The sequence below is a fragment of the Pinus tabuliformis genome, chromosome 1_2 (assembly GCF_031772625.1).
Source record: "Pinus tabuliformis cultivar Carrire ecotype Pingquan chromosome 1_2, CPIR1, whole genome shotgun sequence".
NCBI classification, from domain to species: Eukaryota; Viridiplantae; Streptophyta; class Pinopsida; order Pinales; family Pinaceae; genus Pinus; species Pinus tabuliformis.
In genome coordinates, this window is record NC_142298.1 from 1155433170 (window position 1) to 1155452586 (window position 19417).

At 42.1% G+C, this 19417-nt stretch overlaps 1 pseudogene; it reads right to left on the minus strand.

The window, feature by feature from the left end:
- LOC149210328 (nuclear envelope-associated protein 2 pseudogene) overlaps positions 1–694 on the minus strand; it is a 48639-nt pseudogene extending 47945 nt beyond the window's left edge.
- Between the last annotated feature and the right edge of the window lie 18723 nt (positions 695–19417).

Genomic DNA, 19417 nt, shown 5'->3' on the forward strand with positions numbered 1-19417 from the left:
ATAAACATCCACGCCGGTGAATATAGCCTCCACACTCATGGACTACCTCATGTTATAGACCCCCACATCTTATTGGGAATCCATGACCATATACTCAGTCTCGAGAGCCACATACATTACATATCTTGAAGATTGGCCTCATTCACCTTTTCTTCACTTACTGCTAAGATTCCCTACTCCCGGGCCACCTTCCTCATTTATGACAAATAGAATTGAGCACTCTTCCACGTTCTGCATTGGGCCCATCATTCCTCCATACAAAATAGGCTCTTCTATGTCACTTCATCTGCCTCATCAACCCAACGTCGAGGCGAACCAATGGGGCCCTTTTCCTCCGCAAACACATTTTACCTCCATCATCATGCATGTCATTGTTTTCATGGGGCACCCATCTCCATGTATGTACATCCCAAACTATCTTTACATTCTTTTGGAAAGTGTACAATTATTTTTTAGGAAAATGATTCCCACCCATATTTTCATGCCTTATACCTGGTGACAATCCATAATCACCCTTGGCCAGAGTTAGCACATGATCCACATCCATTCATCCTCTTCACGTTAGTTAGAACATAATCACACCTACCCTGGATGTCCTACTAACTCCAGGGTCATTAACCTCAGAAGAATTGTTTTGACTGTCACCACTTGCATTATAGCTCCAACCCCATGCAAGTTGTCCATATCCATCCATATCGTCAGCTTTAATTATCATGCCTCACTGATTCACCCTATTATAATATATTTCACTACACATCTTGATTTCCTAAATCATCATTTCAGACAGTTGATACCTCTTTCCCGTCGACTTCAACACCAATCTAACAGCATCGAGGAAGTACCTTAGATGCTTCCCCCCTTTTCAATGGACATCTTCAAGTGGCACAATGGGAATAATTATCATCCATTGATTTCATTGATCCGCCTCACATTCAACACCAACATAAACTCTCATTTCAGGGTGGTATCGTACTTCATGACCATCACAGTTCTCTCACTTATTCGAAGACCTACGTATCACTTAGCACCTCATTCAACAATACTTACATACATGGGAGGTACCCATAGTCGAAGACCCATCCATTCATGAGCACCCCACTCCAGCAATGCTTCACATTTTCTTGATTCATGGGGACACTTGACTCCGTCTATGTGTCATAAGAGCACTCGAGGGTGTCAATAGTTATCATCATCAACTATCAGCATGTCAGCCACTTTAATGCTGACTCGACAAGAATTTTTCTTGTCTGATTGTAATAAACTATCACTAGTCATCATAATGAGCATGGGACATGCCCACCTCATATAAGAACTTTTTTCAGAGCATGGTTATATTTTATCCTTAGTTAAGGTTGTTTCTTTGCTCACCTCCAAAACAAGTTATCCACTCTATCCAGAAGTTGATTGAAATCTCAGTTAGAAAAGAAAACATGATGTATTTAGGTTATATGCTTGCTCCTAACCTCACACATTAGGGGGGAACTGTTAACACCAGAAAATCATACACATATTTATACAACCCAAAATCGCCCAAGATTGTCCAACACTACACACAAGTGAATATTTTCTAGCTAAAGATTATAAAGATAAAGAAAAACCTCCTAAGGTTCAAAGTATATGGTATTTAAAAATTTGATGTCAATGCGACTATTTCTTCAATAGCCATGCTACGTGTGGTACTTTCCTCGATAGTTGTGTGGTTGAAGGAATGGATGAATTAGAAGTTTGGGACCACTTCCCACACTTGGAAGATGATTCCCTGATAGAATATCAGCCAAGGACAACTGAATTTGAGCCACCTTGAAGATATGAAACCCTCAATGGAATCACCTTTTCCTACTCACAAGTCATTATCATTCATGAACGAAAGGAGGGAAGACAGATTCAAAAAATTCTATATAAACAGGCCATGGGAGAACCAAAATATGAGACAATGTTATGCTAGCCAAATTACTATCAGAGAAAACCTTCATTTCATTGTTGAAGTAGAAGTTGTGCTGGCAGAATTACTTCTTAGCAATCCATCACTTTGGTATAAACAAGATTCTACAATTGAGAGAGTCTTGATACTTCTTGGATAGAGAGGAGAAGCTTGCAAAGAGAGAGAATAAATAACCTCCTGGTTGAGGATTTTTTAACACCATTTCTCAAAGAATTCTCTTCAAATGTTTAGCATTCTACTATTTGTATTCATTTCCTACCACCAACAATCAATAAAGGGAGCCATTTTCCATAAATTGCGTTGACTTGTTTTCTTCATTAAGCATTAGTTACGTGTTCATCTCTTTGATTTATTTTATGTTTATGTGTGTATTTTCTTCATCATTTGAAATACTTTGTTTTTTCATGCTTGCCCACTGACAACAACCAAACTGCTTGTTTTTCTTTGCAAGTAACAACCTACTGCTAAGAAGGTGTCTTTTGGTACACCATTGCTACAGAAACACTACAACAGATACTCTGTTAGAAATATGTCTCTGAGTACTACAATATTTTTGATAGGACCATGGCCATAGGCATGGGCCTACTACGGACTTAAAAAAAAAACATTGTTTAGGGGTCAAAACAATTGAGGAAGCTCAAGACCCAAAAACTGCTAAAAATAGTAAATTGAGCTATAAACAAGGAAAATAATGAAACCAAATAGAGTCCCGTGTGGAATAGGTGGGTGGCCACCCATATCCACTTGGATCAATCCTCCCCTCTCAGTAAGAAATGGTCCCCATTGTGTGTAGAAAATCCATGAGATGAGGAAATTTCTATTGAAACTGGTCCTTGGTGAGCGACATGCCTTGGTGAAGGAGTTGGCCTGCTTTAACAACTCGATATAGTTGGATCCTATGCTGGAAAGTGTTATTGATTTTTTTATCCATGATCATATTCATCATGGTGTGCTCGATACAACTTGGGTTGAGCCTTGTTGGTGTCATCTACTCAACAATGTTTGATGTGTCCAATAATGGGGAAAAGTATGGCCGCAGTTGGTCAACATTGAATGTTGTGTGAATACCAAGGAATGGTGGAATGTTAAGCTTGAAATAATTGTCTCCTATGGCCATAGTAATGGTTTAAGGCCGATATCGGAGTGGGCGAAGGTTGTGGTGGGCCCCAGTAAGTTGCTCCTTCTACAAATGTAACCAAACTTTTTCGCCCACTTGGAACTTGTGTGACATATAATGTTGATGATGTCGTTGTTTGTACTTGGAATTTGCTCTATCCAGTATGTCATGAGCCTACTGGTGGATGTGATAAATGCGTTCAATGAAGCTAGTAGCTCGTTCATCTTCGGACTAGACATGAGCTGAATTTGTCTGAGTAGCTGTGAGTGGCATGGAAACATCGATGGAACATAGTGGCTGGAATCCCAACCCCACCTGAAAGAGGTTGTGGTTAGTTGAGCTATGAAGAGTTTTGTTGTAGTTATGATAGACATAGGGGAGACTGTCATACCATATGTGTGGATGATTTTAGTTTTACACGCGCAAAATGTGCACAATCATATTGTTGACAACTTGTGTTTGGTTATTTGTTTGGGGGTGGAAGGTCGTGCACTTAGTGAGCTTGGTATCCAACATCGACTAGAGGCTTGACCAAAATGCACTTAGGAACCTGTTGTCCCAATCTGAGATAATGGACTGTGGGATCCCAAAGTGTATCCACACTCATTCAAAGAAGAGTTTGGTAGTGGCTTATGCTATGATACTCTTCTTGTAGGTTGCCAAAATGGCCATCTTAGAGAATATGTTGATTACCACGAAAACACAGTCCTTGCCATGCTTGGTAGAAGGAAGGCCCAACATATAATCCATGGAGATTGATTCCCAAGGCCAACTAGGGGTAGGAAGAGGAGTATATAGACATTACTTCATGATTGTAGGTTTGACAATCACACAATTAGTGCAAGATCTGATGTACTTCCCAACATCCTATCTATTATCTCTTAAATGAAACCTGGTTGCTGGAAAACATCTAAGGTAACCTTGAACATCTTTGAGGTTTAAATCTAGTCATTCAACTTGGAGAGGGATATCTCCATAAAAAAAATCAACTAGTCAAGGTCACTGTAGTAGAAGGGTTGCAATTGAGTCCCATGACCATATTTATTGAAAAATGATGGAAAATTGGTAGGGCTGTGTGAAAGTTCCACCATTGGGCGTGGAGTCTAACCCAATCAGGTTTTATAAAAACACAACTTTGATGAGAAAAACAAAAAGCACAGTAGAAGTAGTTCCTTTGACACTTCAATGATTTAGAGGAATATGAAGGAATTTAGTGTGAGGGTTAAATGAATAACAATTATTAATGCATGTTTAAATAAAGAAAAAGGAGCATAAAACATGAATCCCAATCTCATACTTTGTTTTCTAGACACGAGGAAATATAAAACAAATAAAAAACAAACAGGGAAATACAACACAAGAATTTTTGCAAATGCTCATAAAGATTGTTTTTCATTAATGATCTGCTCAAAATACACAAGGATGCTCAATCTTCCAATAAACACCAACCCTTCCTTCTACAATATTTTCTTATATAAACATTACAATAACTAAAACATGTTTGTAGCTCAAAAAATAATTACAGTAATCTAGAAATAGAATAAATATATTAGGTACATGGATCTGAAAATATCTCTTTAAACATATCAAAAACCATAATAACTTTTTGAAAATTATGCAGAAAATGGGGGTGAGAAAATGTATCATGCTTGTGTTCCCCTCGTTGTACATTAGCCTTGTCATCCTTCAAAAGTGGGTTTTTGTTTCATTGCTGTCTTCTCGATCATCCCTTCTACAATACACTGATACCGTCGTCACCAGTCTTTCAATTGCCTGAATCAATAGTTTTGTTGATAGGCCGACAGTCAGTGCTCTTTCGAAACTATTTCTTTTCAGAATGCGTTGAAAATGGAAATGTCAGCACTTTCTGTGAAAAAATCACTGACAAATGTCAGCTCACCTTTGTGCTTCTCTATATCTAAACGTTCATAGGTGCATGATCAGTGATAGATCACCAAAACTCACTTTAGTAGTGACTTGATCAAAAACCCAAAAAATGGTTATCAACTTCCTAGCTGAGGGTATTGGTTGGCTCCAAAACAACATCCACCTTCTCCATTCTCTGCATCTTACTCCGTCTATTTTCCACAGGGATTTTCTTTATAGTCTCCATGGCCTTTGACCTTTTAGAACCTACAATTTCCCTTTGTTTATTATCAGGTCCTTTAATGGGACATTGTCCACATCTATCACTTCCTTGGCGAGGTCAGGATTTTTTTTTTAACTTTATTTTCAGCCTTAATTTGTTTAAAGGCTTGGTGTGAGGTCTCTTACATCCCTTGAACATTTCTTCTTCATTCTGGGGTTCAACTTCAATTTATTTTCACTTGGTCTGCTCTGGTGGATGAGTTTTTGCAGGGGAAATCTCAATGGGTGGCCTTTCATAGTGAGGGGAATTCACAGAATGAGGTAGGTTTTTAGCGGAATGGTTTTCAGCAGTAGGCTATGTTAACACAAAAAAAAATGTACACCTATTAGTACAATCCAAAAGACACTAAAAGTGTCCAGTAGAATGCATAGGTGGACATTTTCCAGCTGAATACATTAGAAGTTTAAAAAATCAAATTTCTCCTAAGGTTCGAAGTTTATAAAGGAAAAAGAGTTAGGTCACACATATATTTCTTTGATAAATGTGCACGCATGGAATAACCTCCAAAAGCCGTGTGGTTGCACAAAAGGATGAATCAGTGATCTAGGACCACTTTACACACTTGGGGCCGATTCTATGGTATGAGTTCAACCCAGTATAGTTGAATTCGAGTCACGTTGGAGATATGAAACCCTCAATGGAATCATCTTGCCCTACTCATGTGTCTTTATCATACATGTACCAAGAGAGGGAAGAAGGATTCAAAAATTTTCTATATAAACAAACCATGGGAGAACCAAAATATGAGACATGGTTATGCTGGCCAAATTGTTGTTTGAGCAAACCACCATTGCATTGTTGAAGCCAAATAAGTGAAGAGCACTGGCATGTTGGTCATATTTCTTCTAAGCAACCCATCATCTTAGTGGGAGAGGAGGAATCCACCATTGGAGAGTCTTCACACTTCTTTGAGAGAGAGGAGAAACTTGCAAAGAGATTGAGGAAAGAAATCCTTTGCTGAGAATTTTTGAGTTCCATAGCTCAAAGAATTCTCTTCAAGTGTCTAAGATTCATCTACTGTATTCAACCTCTACCACCAGCAATCAATAAAGGGAGATTTTTCCATATATTATTGATGTGTTTGCTCCATTTGAGCATTTTTTTTGTTTATGTACCTCCTTGTTTAGTTTATGTTTATGTATGAATTGTTTCCACTATTTACAATGTTGTGTTTATTTAAGTTTGTCCACTAATAGCACCAATTTTGATTGTGATCCTTTGCAGGGAACAATCCATTGCTAAGGGGGTGTCTTTTGGTACACTTATGCTCCAAAAACACTACAATAGGAATGACAACCATACTACTCTCTTTTCATTACTCTAGAGATTATTTTTGTAGCACCTCCTCTCTACACAACCATCCCACAAGGTGCTCTTCACGTCTCTGGATTTTTAACAGTCCCCTAGGACCCATTCTGAGCTCATGGAAGTGAAATTTTTTCTGTTCTTTATTGCCCACACACCTTTTTATCTAACAAACGCTGCCCTCACACCTTTTTGTCTAACAGATGCGAGCACATGTCTGTGTCTGCAAAAACCACGCAGTCAACAAAAAGCACAAAAACCTTGTATTTTTCCTCTTTTCTCAGGTGATTGGAAGCCTTTAGTGAATTTCCTTCACCTCTACATTCAATATTTTTTGTTTAATACTTCTGACACTTTACAAACCATAATTGGTGAAGAAAATAGAGTATTTTTCATTATTTATTTGCAAATAACCACATAGATTAATTAGGGAGAAAAGTAAGTGGCCAAATTCCACATATGTTTTTCAAACTATTTTGCTTAAATTTTCTGCAAATCACATAGCTTAATTAGTGAGGAAGTAAGTGGCCCATTATCCACAAATCTTTCTACTAACCAAAGCATTTTTTGGGACTAGGAGAAAATGTTACTAGAGAAAGTAAGTAATCTCTGCTTCCCTTGCGTCTCTTATATGAACCTAGGATTTCATATGAAAAACTTCTCGAAAACATTTGAATTTCCATCTCCCTTATCAAGCTCCACATAGTTTAATAGGAAAAGAGTAAGTGGCCCATAATCCAGAAATACATTTCTTTTTTCCTTGCAAGGAACAATAGACACTTAGCATAATTAAAAGGATATTGAAAAGGATCGTTGCATATCCACATCTTATAACACTTTGTATGTTCACTTGCATCACACACTAAGCCTTCATACACTTTGTACTCAAGAAGCATCCAGTTTTTGGAGCTTTGGGTACTTAGTCTATTTTGGCTTACAAAATCACTCCATAAGTGAATTAAGACTCCTTAAAAACAACCATAACTTGAACTAATTAAATTTCCCCATAGGGGCCACCAAAAAATTTATAGTTTAGGTTAGGATCATTGGGGGTAGGCATCCCATAAGTTGCCATGGTCATGTTACACCATTGAAACATAGTTGTTGAATTTTTAGGGAGCTTAAAATCCTTCAATCATCCCACGGAAAAGAATACCCGAGCATGGTAGAGACCTGATTCAGAGGGGGTTCGGCTTAGGTCCAGTGCGTGTGGTACTCTTTGGGGCCACCTAACCCATCTAGTGCTTGATGCTGGTGACTGACTACCAATAAGCTAAAGACTCGAATGAAGGTACTTAGTGACTAAATCTAGGTCATCCTTTCCCTATAGGTGACAATGCATGCATCATTTGAGCCTCATTACCATTACCTTGGTTGATTCTTCGACTACTATAAGGTGTCACTAGTTCTTTCAGGACGTTGTCCAGGACCAATAAGAAGATATCTCAACAAGGCCTAGTTACTTTGAGAGTGGACGGAACAATTAAGTCTACATAGGAATTTTCATCATACACAACAAACAAAAACTTTTTTTCTTGTTTGCTTGATCACCTAATTTAAATTAAAGGAAAATAGAACATTTATATTTTCCCTTTGTTTTATGTATGTGATCCAAATGCATTGATATTTATCTCCTTCCCTCACCATACACAAAGTAGCCCACATTTTAAATCGACACAATTGGGGACCCCAAAACTCCCTGTCGATCTAGACATTTTTTAAACCTCCCCCCATTACTGGGAGGTGTTCCAAGAATCCCACCATTTAGGCGAAGAGGACATCACTCAACCACCATTATTGGTTCTTCCTTTATTGGTGCATTTTTGCTCAGAACTCCTCCTCACAAATGTACACCATTCACCACTCTAGAATGATCCCCACATGTTATCCCCTTTGGGAGTGCACAAACCTCTCCTTCGGACATTCCCTGAGATACCCATTAAGGTAATTCTCCTGTGACATGCCCACAGAGGACTCTGTTTCATATAGTTTTCCATAATTGTTTTACAATAGCAAGTAATTCACAAATCCCATTCTTAGCTTCGCTAAACCTACCAGACTTAAGAAAGCTAACCAATGACCCGATCTCCCATGGCCAAAATTTTCTAGCTATGCCCACCAAGCTCCCTTCAGTCATTCCAAAATTTGAGGGAAAACAAGGCAAATACCCAGGAAACCATGTCATGACATTTCACCTATGGTGTTAATCTAATAGTATCACAAAATATACTATTAGATTACGATTATTTCAACGCACCCTAACTGGGCCCGCTGCGAAATGGTATGTGGACCAGCCCTCTGAATCACATGAGAAATTTAGCTCATTAGATACTTCTTTCCTCACCTTCTTCTAGCTCCCAGTTCGCCACAATTCAGGTTTGGAACTCCTCACCAACTTCAAACAAACACTCGCTAATCACATCTCAGACCATCTTCGTGAATGGCGAAAACATTGTAGCCTATGCAAAACCCAATTTGAAGATAAATTCCTCCTGCACATATTCCTAAGATCCCTCATATTTTAAATCTCGAAGGACGTGGAAAATCCATCCCCACAAACTAAGGAAGAATCCATTAGTAAAGCCCAACAACTAGAGCTTATCTATACCCAGTCTGGGTACATTTATCATGTGCTTCTAGATGCCTAGCACCTGCAAAATTATAAAGATATCCTAGGCGCATCCAATGTTGCTAGCGAATTAATTGGGACCCTATCCCAAAATCACCACAACAACAACTACCAAAACCCTAGGTATTCGTTCATTGGCCAAGAATATGATGCTACACATAATGCACCACCATTGCAACATACAGGGTAATATAATGGTCATCCTGTACCTATGCAGAACATAGTCAACTAGGTTAATCAATACCAGCGTTTGCAAGGAGGCTCGTATCTTCCCCCTTAAGGGAACCAATACTCCTCTAGGAATACAAACATGACATCCGCTCCCCTGAGTCAGTACACTAACCAGGGACAAGGAAATGAGTATTCTCCTTTCCTAGCACAACAACATAACATCCCACTAACGCAAAATAATGCATGGGTGAATCTAGTGCAACCGTCTCTTGCTTCACAGCAACAATTGAAGGAACAAATGAATTCAGTTAATCCTTCCAATGTTGCTAAGACAAAACCAAAAATAAAGACAAAGGGAGAACCCGAGTGGGGAGGCAACAATTAGTAGCAACCCCCAAGGGCACCAGGAAGGGACAATCCCAACCAGAATCAAAACTAGGGAAAGAACAACAATAACCCACAAGAACAAGGCAAGAACACAAGTCTCCAGACTAATCATGCATGCGCTATCTGTGGGGAGTATGGTCATTATACCCACCACTGTCCTCAACTTCCTGGCTTAAAAAGGATACAAGTTAGTAGGGAGAAAGGTGGTCAACAAGTTGCAGTGATGCTGGACCCCTTCCCCCATTAGGGAGTTTTTGGGCATGGAATCCCCCCACAGTAGGTTTTGGGGCTCAAAGCCCAAGTTTTGGTCAAAGATGTTGTAAAACTTTGCGAATTGAGGGTGTGGAGCACAAAGTGTACAATTGAGTCACAGGGTTGTCTGCCCTAAACATGGTATCGTAAATTAGTGTAAAGTTGGCCTACCCATGGTCCGCGAACCATGGGATTGTATAAATAGAGCAAGGCTCTAAGTTGTAAAGGGAGAGGAAGTCTATAGATGAGTAGCGCAAGAATGTTTCAAGTTTAGAGTAGAATTCTAAGTGTCCTGGGTTGTAGTAGTAGGAAGAGGCTCTGCAACTGAGTTCGCAGAGGCCTAGTAGAGTCCGCAGCTGAGTGCGCGGACCCCTGCAGCTGAGTGGGTAGGGTGGTGTTGAGGTTGTAAGCAAGATTGAAGATTATTAAAAGAGAAGTTGATTTCTATTCCTGTGTATTTACTGTGCATTATCCTCTTTGTGGTTGTATTTGTTTATGTATTGCGCACACTGATATAATTGATGAATATGTTGTAATAACCATAAATCTTATACACACAAGTTAAGTAATTGGTTAATTAGCAAGGATCTTGGGTATTATACGGGTCATGCCCCAAGTAGGCTGTGCGGAAGCCACACCGCAGGTCACGAAGGGATCACAAGTGCACGTAGTGACATGACAGACCACGGATCTCCAAAATCCCATCAAACATCCCTAGGGTGCAGAAACCTGGTTCTAGCACCCTCCCATACTACTTCGGGTGAGACCTCAGTCTGCGCTCTGCGGACTGTTGCCGAAAGGGCTAGTAGTACCGGGATTTTCTTGGCTAAATCACCTCTGAACCTGGGTCAGGCCCCACTAAGCCAAAAAATGGTTCCATTGTCTAGACCGGGATCTGCATAAAGGATGTCTGATGTCGTGCTACTGGAACCCTACAAAGAAAGAAATTGAAGAGTGGTTGGACAAGAAGATTCACGAGTTTGTGGCACAGGAAAATAGAAATCCGCGAGTATCTAAGGAATAGTGGTTGGATTGCTACTTGTACAATGAAATCAATGAAATTTTGTTTGCATCTTTTCCATTTGAGTTGTATGAGTGGATCACAAAGTTAGCAGACAACCAGGGAAGGTGTAGGCTAGACAAACCAATAGTATGGACTCCAGAACTAGTGCGTAGACTAGAAGCCTCAGAAGATAAGATAGTGCAAGTTGTGGACCACTGGCTCGACCAAATAATAGGAGGATTTATCACTGAGTTCGCAGTAGAAATGACTGTCAGCTATAGCGGCACAGAACGACGTTTTCTCAAGGGACCGCGAGGTAAGTATATTAAATATTTGAACACTTGGATTAAGATGCTATTATGTGAAAAGTGGGTTATGAAAAAAATTAATGTTTGGGACTACGTGAAGCAGAAAGATCTACAGAAGCATAAGTAGTGAAGAATTAGAAAACAATCCCTTAATTTCACCCTCGCGGGAGAGCGAGGAGGAACTCACGAAGGTTTCTCTGAGAAGCACGGTCAGTTTGATAAGGCAATGAATTCTGCGTTTACTACCTCCACCCATACTGCCACCCATATCACCCCCCTCACCTCCATCTCCACCCACTCCGCCACCGCCACCCCCATAGTTCAGTATGGCGAGTGCGATCAAACTACCAGTATTTAGAGGAGTAGGGAATGAAGATCCGGACGAATTCTGGGTCATAGTAAGAGTAGTATGGGAAGCACAGGGCGTCGTGGTGATAATATAAAAAAGGCTATGCTGGTGAGTGTGCTGCAGGATCACGCATTAACATGGTATATCAAGCATTCTAATGACCACCCAAACATAGGAATTGCATAGATCCAGACCGCGTTGAATAGGGAATTTAGCAAGACAAAACCAGAGACACAATCAATCATCATGTTTAAGGAGATCGCGATGCTCCCAGGTGAGACCCTGTGGGATCTGGACCAAAGGCTGAAGAGTACGATCCGTGAAGCCAGTATGACATTAACGGATGCACAACATTGCACATGGTTTGTGCCCTCACTTATGCCACACTTAAGGACGGAGCTGTCACAGCAAAAAATTTGCACCCAGACCGAAGCATTGGAGATGGCAATGAGGTTGCATGAGACCCCTATACAAGACCCTGGATTGGGATTCCAACAGATCCATGTGCAGCTACAGAATCTGTGTCTCGAAATGCAAATTTTGAAACAGGATAGGACACCTCGGCTAGAGGCACGTGAGGAAGTATGGTGCATAAAATGCAAGGGCCAGGGCCACGACAAAGATCACTACCTAGTGTTCACGAACTACTTGGCAGGAGGAGGGTCAATGCCGTTAAGACTGGAGGCACAGTCAGGGCTGAGCACGACATCTACGTTGTGGTGTGCGATCTACCAAATAGGAGGAAAACATACCACGGATAATTGTCATCTGTTGCAGAAGTATACGCAGACGTCCCAACAGTTGTTTTGTAATTTCTGCAGGTCGGTAGGCCATGACAAACGCACTTGCTGAAGCTATGAAATAATGATGGATCAGACTCCTACCTATAGGGTGTAGGCCAAAACGCGAGCCCTTGATCCAAATGCAGGGATGGCGCGCGTTGGGTTTCAAAGGCACAATCAGGGTCGAGGTGGAATGGGACCAGGAAGGGGCCGCAGATAGATAATTTGTTATGATTGTGGAGGGCCAAGGCATTATGCTCGCGATTGTACAAATCCAACTAGGATATCATGTTGGTACTGTAATCAGTTTGATCATGAGGTGGAATATTTCCCTTCACTGATAGCAAAGATGCACGAAAAGGGGGTACTCCAGCCCCCTCCGACCCAGAATTTACAAATGATGAGGTCTGAACCGTGCGAAGAAGACCCAAATGTAAACATGATGCTCAGGAGCGGTGTGACAATGGGAGATGATAAAGGGAAGTAGCTAGAAGAAAGCACGTGGGTTCGCAAGGCTCCTACAAAGGAACCCGAGTTTGATTTAGAACGTGCGAAGGAGACATTCATGGAAGCTAAGAAGAGCTTCACGGAGGCCTCCACTTCAGGTAGTAAGGATCAACTAGAACCAGGGATGGATCCTTCAATGCTCACTACCTTTCTGGAGACATGCATGAAACTATTGCACGAAAACAAGGTAGTCAAAGGGCTACAGGAACTTATCACTAGGTGCACAGGGTCCAGAGAACCGCGCATGGTCTAGATGCTTGGAAAGCATGCATTGCACACAGGAAGGGAGATGAGGTTGATTTCACAACTAGGCGAGTACGAAATGGATCAGGTAATCCTAGATCTGGGTTCGTACATGAATGTACGACCAAAGCGAACATGGGAATGCATGGGTAGACCTGTGTTACAGTGGTCCTCTATTCAGTTACGAATGGCGAACCAACAGAATACTTTGCCCATGGGAAGATTGCAAGGGGTGATGGTCGATATTGAAGGCACGAGCACGTAGGAAGATTTTGAAGTGATAGAGATCATCGATGACAACAATCCCTATCTCGTGCTACTAGGAATAGACTGGGCTACCGATATGAACAAAGTCATAAATCTGAAGAAGAGAAAAATGAACTTTGAGAAAAAGTCACTACGCGTAGTAGACCACTAGACCCAACCGAAGGAGCGTGATACACTGAACCATTGCACAACGACAATAGTGATGATGATCTTGACTGTATCTACAAGAGAACTGCACAAGGCGAGGATTGGGTGAATCCAAATGCAGATGGAAGGATTTCGTGGAATGTGAAAGCTCCTGCATGTCAGATTCAAATGAAGAGATAGAGTGATGGCAGGATTAGCTGCATGAAGTAACAACACTGAACTGTAACATGATGATTAGATCATTACATTGCGTGACAACAGAGGCAAGGGAGATGCCAACATATGATGGAATGTCAGCAATGGATGAATTTCTAAGCAAATTCGAAAGTGCAGTACTAGAGTAGCAGCGGTTCGATGTGCTGAAGTGGGCACTGTGTGAAACACCCTCATGATGGTGGAATACACATCAAGGAACTTTTGAAGATTGGCGTGGATGTAGAAGGATGATGCACCTACGTTTTGGAAAACCCCAGCTTCAAATGAAAGCCAATCAGATGGGGCAGAACAACTTGTGCACCCACCTTTCCCGATGGGTATAGACATATGCTGAACAGTCTGCACAAGCGCACACCACCCCCAGCCTAAAGAATCAGAACAAACCACAACAGTAGGAAAGGTGACGCACGTTACCAATTCTCCACGATGAAGCATTCCATAGGGTGAGCGAAGTACTGAACAAGGTTTACCAGATGAGACGAATTGACTGGGACCTATGCGTACCAGTGGTTCGGTGGGCCTATGGGACCATATCCAAAAACCTGAGCACGAAAATGATTACAAAGGTGTGAAATAGAGTAGAACCAGAGATTTATGAAGGGAATACCAAAAGGAATCTACACGTAATAGCCCCCACAGTGATAATAGTGTGCGAATACCAGGATGAAAAAATCACACAGCTACGCGAGGACGACCATATAAGGATTCGGGAAGCCATTCAATGGGGGAACCTTAGACTTCGCAAAGATTGGATATGATTAAGGAAGAAAAGCAGGTTGATCGATGCTGAGATCAAAAGACTGGAAAGCAGGGTCACACAAGCATGTCTTGCTGATAAACCAAGGATGACAAGGCAAGATACAGATGGTCATACCACTGCATTGGAATATTGTCACCGAGAATTTATGACTCTGCTACCATGGCTGATACTGCACCTTACCAAATGCCATAACAAGGGGAGTGCACCAAATAAGGTAGAACACGCGGTGCCAGTTGTCGCAAGGGCAAGTGAGGAGTGTCCATGGGCTATGCTGGAAGGCAAGTTGCAGTCTCGCACAGGTGGGTGACCACCTGACTAGCCGTAGGGAGCACAGTCTCAGCGCTCCAGACAATTGAAAGAGAGCACGAGACTCTAAAAGAATCTGTTTTGGAACTGCACGGTGAAGGAGGTGCGTGCATAATCAACATGATACAAGGTTCACGCCCGTGCATGGGTGACTACACTGTCGCGCGGGTAGGCTGGGTAATTGTTGATGTCACTGTTCATGACAAGATGTCCAAGTTAAGGCAAAAGAGAGCGGGTGGCGGGAAATCAAGACACGAATTAAGAGCTGGATTTAGGATCATCTGCCGCCAAGAATGCATTAATGATTCAGAAGTGGGAGGGACGGTCGAGTTCAAATTCAAAAGGCGCTATAAAACTTCAAGGACTTACCATGAGACAACACTTGGTTGTTTGGGATTTGAGCAGAGTATAGAGCACCGATCAATCTTACCATATTTTAGTATGTGACAGAACATATCCCATGCAAACACGATGACTGCTACCAAGCCAGGTGTGAAATTTGTCAAAGATACCACTGAGGAGCCCAGAGATGCGGCAGTTGCGCCAGAAGTTCCAAAATCACCATGGACGCCATGACCGAAGAAAGATAAATAGACTATGGGACCAGTCCGCGTGTCCCCAAGAAACCCGCGGTTCGGCAAGATATCAATGGAAGAAAAAGGCAAGGCCATCACCATTGAATTAGATGAAGAGGAGGAGGACTTACATGCTCTAATTGATCAAATAGAGGAGCAAGACGATGTGGAGGAGGACGTCCCACCAATGCCTTCCTAGCGAAGTTAACCACGTACGTCCCTCCATGGAAAGGGAAAGTTAGGGCGCCCAAAGACCTGGAGGGCATGAAGAGTGCGCTCCAGACCCTGCTCCTCCCCGACTGGAATTACTTTTGAAGGTCCACTCCTAGGCCGGATGCCTACCCTGAAATTCGAAGATTGGGACCTCGCGGATATCAAGTAGTTCCCGCACCTAGAGATGGATAACTTGATGAAGAAAAATTTGGAGGAGCTAGTAATCACGCAGGAGCTACGAAAATGGTTGCGCGATGTGGAGAAGGACGAGTTACTTCATCTATGATGGATACCTCACTTTCACCGTGTGCCCATCACCGTTTTCCTCATTAGGTAGCTGATGTGCCTGGTGCATGATGGGTATTTATGGCTGGAGGAGCCTATTCCCATCACGGTGGAACTTATTCACTGGATTTCTCAACTTCCCAGTAAGGGAAAGGACCCCGCGATGATGGTGGGAAAAAGCAGTGATTTGGCTCTCGCATAAGCCATGAAAACTAAATACAAGCTGGAAAAGAAGAAGCGAGGCTATGAAATTGTGAGTATCAAGGACAAAGATGTGCACGTAGCCACCCAGCTCCTGGATAAAAAATTAATGCAGAAGTGCCGCATCGGCGCCTGTGGTTATGCTGGCCAAATAGTGCGTGGAGGGGGTCCCGTTCAACTGGGCGAAGTTCGTCTGTGAGGAATTTTTGACAAACTGTAAGGAGGCCCAAGAGCAGGGTAAAACCTTCCACTACGCGTGGTTTCTCTTATTCATCTTGTTGATAGCGGGAAAACTACTGGAAGATAGCCAGTTCCTGGATATTGACTAGGACATACCTGAGGCCGCGAAGTACGCTTTACTCTGGGCCACTAAGGATGCAAAGCGGATTCGCACCACCAAGGTTTTTTGGGTGTTGATGGAGGCGAGCATCAGGATGTGGATCAATAGAAGACCACGGTTGTCTCCCATAGTGTATGCCACTTTGTAGAGCTTTGCCAAGTTTAAAGCAGACATTCACAACATTTACGTCCGGGCATGGAAGGATCCGGCAAAGACATGGATGAAGCTCCCATTCATCGCTACTGACAACGCCATCTTCACGGCTTTGGAAACATGGACTTTGGAGTGGCACGATCCAGACTTGGCAGGAATGGAAAGGGCCACAACTCAACAAAGGAAGAAGGACACCAAGCTTTGCATCGTGCAACTAGCCGAAAAGAGGCACTAGGATAAAGCGACAGCAAAGGCAGCCGCACAAAAGAAGCTGGCCGATGATGCAGCAGCAGTGCAGATAGCAGAAGCAACAACAACACCAATAGAAGAGGTCGAGGAGGGCCATGACATGTCCATGGGGCAGGGGGCTGAGGACATAGACCTAGCCAAAGAGTGCGTGGACCAAGAAACCACCTCGGAACAATTGAAACGGCTACGTGTCGCTGAGAAATCGGTCCCCAAAAAGAAGGTTAAGTTATTGAAGACGTCTATCGACCCAATCACGCTTACAGAAGGTGATCTTTTTGACATCGGTGAAATGGTTCATGATGTCACTAAGGACGGGCTCAAAGAGGTGATGAGGGAGAAGAACACTATGTTGGGGGTGCTAAGCGCGCATTTACTGGAACTATAGGTGCAAACCCCATGATCCAGGATACTTTCGCTTATAGATGTATGAAAAGAATCACATGTAAAAATTGCAGCTTAACATAGAATTATAATGTGCACACAAGAAAAGAAGAATAGATGCATAAAAATCATGAAGGAAGACACGAAGACTTGATAATGGAGTTCATCCAACTTAGACTACGTATCTGGGCCCTGCTCTGTCAATGGGGAGGCCTTTATATTAAATGGCATAAAAAGAAGAGAATGTAATCATCTGATACATCAAAAGAGGCTTATACCTCCATTCTGAAAGATGGTTGGGAAAAGTAGCACTAAGATGGAGAAGTGAGCAACACCAATGCATCTGTGGCATTAAGAGGGGGTAAAAACATCTAAAACTTGTCCAAAACAAACAAAATACACTATCGGCCACCTGAAAGCTCTCCTACCAAATTAACAGCGCGTTGGAAATCCTCCTTGCTTGCTTTTTTTAGTCTTCAGACTTTATAGTGCCTTTGTTAGGACAAATCCCTGTTAAATCAGGGTTGTTTGGCATAAAATAGAGGTCATTTGAGTGGAAGAGTTGGTGGGTGCAACGAGCCTTCAAAATAGTCTTTTTATCGTAGAAGTAATAATACACTAAAAACCTCATAAAACACTAAAACTTGACCAAAAATTGTTTACTCGGATTTCAAAATCATTAAATCGGACATATATACTTATCCGGTCTGGGCTTGATATCGCAATTGCAAGTCACTAAGGTCCAAGGCCCTGTATATCAGGGAACTTTACCGCCCGCCGATTGCCGATATTGGCGTCAGCCGATCGAAATCGCTCCTCGGCCTTGCCTGGTTCCAATATCACGCCGTGATCGCTTACCCTCCTCCGACTCGATACTGATTCCGTTGATTTCGATCGGCCTCAGATCACCGATCTGATCAAATCAGAGATCGTTGATTGGGGGGTTGCGTTGTGCTCCTTAAGTCTGCCCTTTGGATGTGCCGATTGCAATTTTTCCTTTTAAAGCTTAAAAAGTCCATTTTTAAAAGAAAATGCCTCATTTTCCTAAGGAAAAAATCAACCTTCTTTTCATGATAACTTCATCGTCCGGACTCGGATTGAAGTACCGTTCACATCGTTGGAATTAGGACGACGAGATATATGCTCTGGTCCTAGGTTGACTTCATTCTGAGCACTTTTATTTTTGAGGTTTTCCATGCCATTGTATCTGAAGATCCACCTAGATCAATCCTTCCCATTGAGGAGCTTTTGGATCACCAAAATTTTTCACTAGTTAATTGGCAAGTGAGGGAATTGTTCCCTCACCTTTTCCTTCTCCAACCATTTGGCCTTGCTGGGGTGAATTCCCTTAAAACCCACTCGAAAGTATTCCACATCTCCTCGTTGTGAAGTCTTGGCCCTTCTATTAAGGATGATGTCCTCCAGTAACTCATCGAGATATTCTGGTGCAAAATCATCGACTGTAGGAACTTTTCCCACCTCATTTGTGTCCACGATCAAGGGTGGTTCATACAGCTTTAGGTTCTCTACATTCACTACTGAGTACATCTGCATATACACCGGAAAATCAAGATGAAAGGCATTGTTTCCAATCTTCTCCAATATGGTGAATGGACCATATCAGATGGGTCGCAACTTCTTCCCTTCTCCCTTCATCCTGTCCTTGCTGATGTGGAACCACACTTTGTCGCCCACTTGGAATTGGTGGTCGACTCAGTGTTTGTCATGTCGAGCCTTGTAATGGGCTTGAATTTTCTCCAAATGTTCTTGTACTGCTTGGTGAATCAATTGAATTTTCTGAATGAATTGTTGAGCTTTGTCCCTATCATTACATCCACTGGAGCCATCTTCCCTTCCAAAGACCATATCAAAAGGGTCCTTTGGCAGGCGACCAAATCATGTCTCAAATGGTGAACGTTGCGTAGATGAATGCACTGCTCGGTTGTAGGAATGTTGTACATAGGGGAGATGTTCATCCCATAACTTGGGATGTTTTCCACAACAGCCTCGTAACAAGTGTACCACGGTATGGTTTACAACCTCTGTATGTCCATCAGTCTGCGGATGAAATGCCTTGCTTCTTTTCAATTTGGTGTCCATCCTCTTCCACAAACTGGTTCAAAATTCTTCGAGAAAGTGAGAGTCCCGATCTGATACAATAGATGTGGGTAATCCAAAAT